The sequence below is a fragment of the Schistocerca gregaria genome, unplaced genomic scaffold (genome assembly GCF_023897955.1).
Source record: "Schistocerca gregaria isolate iqSchGreg1 unplaced genomic scaffold, iqSchGreg1.2 ptg000178l, whole genome shotgun sequence".
Taxonomy (NCBI): Eukaryota; Metazoa; Arthropoda; class Insecta; order Orthoptera; family Acrididae; genus Schistocerca; species Schistocerca gregaria.
In genome coordinates, this window is record NW_026061728.1 from 975485 (window position 1) to 981195 (window position 5711).

The 5711-nt window shown below is 52.1% G+C and overlaps 2 non-coding genes across 2 annotated transcripts; both read right to left on the reverse strand.

Annotated features, from left to right (window-relative positions):
* Nucleotides 1-5228: 5228 nt before the first annotated feature.
* Nucleotides 5229-5300, reverse strand: Trnat-agu (transfer RNA threonine (anticodon AGU)). The gene has a single exon. It is a non-coding gene; the product is annotated as a tRNA-Thr (tRNA).
* A 338-nt stretch (nucleotides 5301-5638) lies between these two features.
* Nucleotides 5639-5711, reverse strand: Trnak-cuu (transfer RNA lysine (anticodon CUU)). Its single transcript has one exon. It is a non-coding gene; the product is annotated as a tRNA-Lys (tRNA).

Here is a 5711-nt window from a genome sequence, read left to right on the forward strand (position 1 = left end):
TGCAATGTCGTTCCTGCAAATAGTTCCAAAAGTCTAAAGTGTCCTTAGTGCCGTCTTGAAACAAATAATGCACTGCATGTCCACGAAACCACGTCATTGCATTAGTTTTAGTCCGTGGGTAATACGTTTCATCCGGGTATAAGGTAGTCTTAGGGGCGATATGATTTGGCGTTACCGGAAGGAAGTATGCTGACATTTGCCTCACTAAGTGCCACACTGCTGTGGACTAGCCACAGCTAAGACGGTGTTCATCGTTGTCTTGAACGCCACAGCTCGTGCACGTGGGTGAGTCTACCATGTGGATCGCATGTAGCCTTGATCTGGTCACCTGCTTACCGTTGACAGTGATATACCACATCGCCGTGACGTCAGTGTCTAGTGTTACGTGGTGAATTGTCCTCCACACTACCCTCCAGTTGACGTTCGGGTGTTTCCTCTCCACTACGTTGTCGGGTCGTCCACGTTGCAGGACCCTACAAACCGTCTTTGCCGACGCCAGTTGAGTCGCTGGTAAGGCAAGTCGAAAGTAACTGAGTTCGAGGTAAAAGACACCGATGTATAAGAGCGAAGAGGGGACGTGGTGTATCGGCACAGGCGGCAACAGGGAGGGCGGTGCTAGTTCTTCTATTGACAAACTGGTCAGACTGTCCGGACGGCGGTGCCATAGTTTGACTAATGTGCTCACAAATAGGGCAACCGCTCTGTCATAAACGTGATAAAGGCCAAGCCCTCCCCGATCCGGGGGAAGGGTGAGAGTCTCACATTTGATCTTGAAAAGAACTCACGAAGGACCCAAAAGCCGCAAGTATACGGCGAGCTAACATCACCGGTATAGGTAATATCTGGGTGTAGTGCGGAATGTGTGACGCTAAATGTGTGTTGACATACTGAGACCGTTGGACGATATCCAGGTCTCGTAGGTGGTTGTTGGCAATTGCAGTCCGAACATTTCGTAAAAGCCGTCGAAAGTTGTGAGCAGCAGTCCGTCGTATATCGTCTGTAAAATCAATGCCTAGACATTTCAAACTATCACTGAGCTGTAAGGGGGTGACACTGTTCTCAGACAATCCGACCCCGATGTTCATCGCCACCGATTTTGCGACGTTGATACGACTACCAGTGGCCATGCCATATTTCGCTATCCAAGTTAGTGCGCTAGCGGTGTCGTCACCGTTGCGGATGACAATCAGCAGGTAGTCAGTGTACGCTTTACATCGGAAAGTGTGGCCTCGTAACGTCATACCCGTTAGTCGTTGGCGCAGGCCGCAGAGGAGAGGTTCCATGGCCACAGCGTAAAGTAAAGTGGACAGAGGGCAGCCTTGGTGTATCGATCGAGAAATTGTGAGGGGCTGCGAAGGTCGGCCGTTGACGATCACCTTGGACGTCGCGCCACGGAGTAGTCGCATGACGACAGTGACGAATGGCTGTGGGTACCGCATATGTTGGAGGACCGCTTCCAAATTGTTGTGGTCCACTCGGTCGAAAGCTTGACTAAAATCGATGGCCGCCAGTGCACCCTTCAGACGACATGCCCTCGCCAGTGAGATCAAGTCACGATATTCGCTGAGTGCTGTTTCAATATTATTGTCGCCTCCCAATGACGTCTGATCGGGTGAGATAACATTGCGTAGGGTCTGGCGTATCCGCGCCGCCAACAGTCGAGAAAAGATCTTAAAGTCGCAGTTCAATAGCGTCAACGGGCGGTAGTCCTGCAGTCGTCAGCCACCAGACGGTTTGTGAATAGGAATAATCATCCCTTCCACAAGGGCCGCAGGGAGCGGCACGTCCGGGGATAGTAGTTCGCGACAGATGTCCGTCCATCGGGAGGCTAATAAATATTGAAAAGTCCGGTAAAATTCCAAGGGGAGGCCATCAGGACCCGGAGACTTGTTGACAGCTCCTTTTCTAATGGCGTTGATCACTTCTTCTTCTGTAATTTCTTCCATCAAGGCCGCTTTTACTACCGGGGTGACGGTGCCGTAAATCGTCTGAGAGACGTCCTCCAGTGCTGTCGGATCACGGGTCTGAGCGGAATAGAGCTGGGCATAATGATTGTAGAACGCTGTGTTTATGTCTTGTTGCGTGGTGAGGCGATGACCGTTCTCCGTATCGATGAAGCGTATCAGCGCTCGTTGGCGTCGTTTACGTTCACGAAGGACGTGGAACATTGACGGGCGTTCGCTAGGTATCCGATCCTGCGTCCTCGAGCGGATGACTACCCCCTCTAGGTGGCGTCGCATATGAGCGAGGATCTGAGCCTTGGCACGGTGGACCGCCGTTTGTCGTTCCGGAGACGGCGCCATAGCATCGCAGGTGCGCAAGACCCGGAAGTAAAAGTCGAGTGTATGTCTTCGCCAAGTAGCATGGTCGCGACCGTAGATTATCAACGTTCGCCTCAGTGCCGGTTTGGCGCAGTCCAACCTCCAGCGGATCGTTGTGGGATACGCACGGAGGCGATTTTCACACGAATGCCACGTATCCTCAACGGCTTGGCGGCAATCCGGGTACGACAGGTGAGCGATTTTTAATTTCCACGGGCTGCGGCTTCTCCACATTTGTCGCCGCCGCAGGGTGACGGCACGAATGTAAACTGAGTGGTCCGAGAATGCTGCAGGCCACAGTTCCACATCCTGTGTTCCAGCGGCGAGAGAGCGTAAGACATAAATCCTGTCGATACGACTGGAAGAGTGACTCGTGAAGTGCGTGAATCCCGGTCGGTGGCCGTGAAGATGTTCCCAAGTGTCCACCATCTGCAGGTCTCGAATTAGCGTCTCGAGTTCCGGGCACGGATTATGACGTGGTAGTTGGTCTCTGGGCGCCAGTACGCAATTGTAGTCACCTCCAAACAACAGACGGTCGTGGGGGCCTTGGAAGAGCGGGGCGACGTCTTCCGCAAAGAATCGTGAACGTTCGCGACGTTTGTCCGTCCCGGAAGGTGCGTAGATATTGATAAGGCGGACACCCAGTACTGTGAGTGCCATTCCTCTTGCCCCAGGCAGAAACATCATATCGTCCGCCACTATCCCTTCCCGAAGAAGTACAGCGACACCGCTGCATGTTGGGGAAGCTGGAGAGACGCAAGCATCGTAACCGTACATGCCTGGAAAGTCGTTGACGTACACTTCCTGGAGGAGGGCTATGTCGATGGAAGCAGAGTTCAACATATCCTGAAGCAAGGATAACTTAGCGCGCGTCCGTATAGTGTTGATGTTTATAGTTGCAATGTGATAAGTTTGAGGTCTATCCACAGCATCCGTGTTGACCATCAGTACCCCTGTAAGGCTGTCTCGTCACTCTAACTGATGGCGGGAAAGGGTCAGCACTGGTGGGATAAATTTCCCCCCGTGTCGTCCGACACGATGGGCAAGGAGTGTGCCTCACAGTCGTCTGCCCAGTCGCCATGAAATACCATCGGCTGTTGGTGGCTGTTAGTGGCTGCTGCGGCACTCGGCGCTGACTCCATCGGCTCTTCTGGCTGGGAATCGGCAGCGGCTGCCTGCTTGTTATCCTGCTGTTCTGTGGGGTCGGAGGGGCTGAAGCCGTCACCACGGCGATCTGTTGAGTTTGAAGTTACAGTGGCCTCTGTACCGCCGGTACCGTCGTCGGAATTTCCACTGTCCATGTCAGACGATCGCTGCAAACACTCCTCCGATGGAGCACGCCGCCGTCTCTTGTGTTTTCGCGGGGAACGCTGTTTACGGTCGTGTGCTTCAGTATCTGAATGTGGGTGGATTTCTTCAGCTGCTCCGGTGTCTGGAAGAAAAGCCGCTGTCGGCACAACCCGTGGGTCAATGTCCATCCTGGCATCCACGCCTTCTTGCAAGGTCGGTCGGCGATTATCTTCAGGTGGGGGTGCCGTTGTAGAGACCGGATCCTGTACTGTAGAAGCCATTATGTTCTCGCCGTCGGGGGCAGCTATCGGACTAATGTCGTCAGTATCGGTAAAGGTTGCTGCCCGTGTAACTTCGGCGTAATTGAGAGGAAGGGTCGTCACCGTAGAAGGAGTCATAGATTCACCTGTCGGGATTTGAGTAAGCCGTCGTCGGGGACAATCCGAACGGACGTGCCCTACTTGGCCACAACCAGAGCAAGTGCGTGGCTGACCGTCATACATAATGATCGCCCTACATCCGCCGATGACAAGATAGGACGGAACATGTTTGGTCAATTCAATTTTAATCTGTCGTACCGCGTTCTTAACGGGGTACGTTGTAAAGGTGGTCCATTCTTCTGCCATATGGCTGATCACTCCGCCGTAGGGCTGGAAAGCCGCGCCGACTACGTCCGGTGGTACTTCAAAAGGGAGTTCGAAGACGCGTATCGTACGTAGGCCAAGCCCCGCGTGATCGATAGAGACCGCCCCAATATGGCCATCAGAATGTTTGAATTTAAGACCGTTCGCATGTGCGCTCACGATTCTGTTGCACACCTCGTCATTTACTAGCTTGACGTAGACAACACTGCTCGTGATAGAGAGATGGATACCAATTATGTCTCGCGGGAAAATTTTAACGTCGTCACGTAAGAAACGTTCCACTTCAAAAGCTCGCGGTCGTGCATGATCGGGTTGAAAACTGATCTTGATGGTGGTTTGTCTGTATGAATGTGCCATGGTGCGTCGGTAGTGATGGACTCCAAACAGGCGACAACGCAGTAGTAAACAACTACGAGCACTCGCGACCACGCGGACGGGACGTAAACAAGACGTCCTCGCCGCAGCGCTGCGGAAAGCAGACTGACCATTAGGCCACACGGTCACTGACTTATATACGACTCATCTCGAAACGCTCACACCCCAGAGGAATTGTGTTTTCGTTCTACACAGACGCTGCCCCTTGCTGTTTCCCACCCTTTCGTCACATTCAACCTCTTACGAGACCGACCAAATATAGACTGGGAAACAAAACCACACACTTTGTGCATTCGCAATCGAAGACAGGGCGTCTCTCGCCGCATTTGCTACGATGGCCATTTGCTACTTCTGCAGAAGCGGCGGCGACGACGGCCGCGAGAGGCTCTGAGATATGTGAAAAATACATCTATAAGATATAATTCAGACTGCCTCGTCCCACCTTATGCTGTACCACTTTGGCAAATGCTTTATCTGCGCTATTCCCCTTAATCACATCTGAAAGTAATTCTTATATAACGCCTGTCGCTAATTGTTCGTCATCCCAGATACTGTTTACTATACGGTCACGACGCGCAACTGATTTCGAAAATTCGTCGGCCTCCTGTGAGGATCGAACTCACGACCCCTGGTTTACTAGACCAGTACTCTGGCACTGAGCTAAAGAGGCGCGGCCTAGCTGTTCTTTTGCGTACTTCGTTCTTACGGTCGTCTGGATCATCAGTCTTCAGCTGACAACACTTCATATCACCGACTAATATTTGCAGCTTTGGCGACCTATTACTGCTTGGCTACACATGTGACACGTAACCGATGTGCTCTCCAAACAACAACACTTGCATTTCAGAACATGTCTTTCACACATGACTACAAAATCACCTTCACTTTCAAATACAGTTTCCTTGCGACTGACAGAGACGTAGGCAAAGTTTAAAGTTGCTATTTCCATTACATAACGTTAATCAGAAAAACGGTAATTTACATCTGCAGCGGAACAAAATTCCGTTCCGCCCAGCGTGGGGCTCGAACCCACGACCCTGAGATTAAGAGTATCATGCTCAAGCGACTGAGCTAGCCGGGC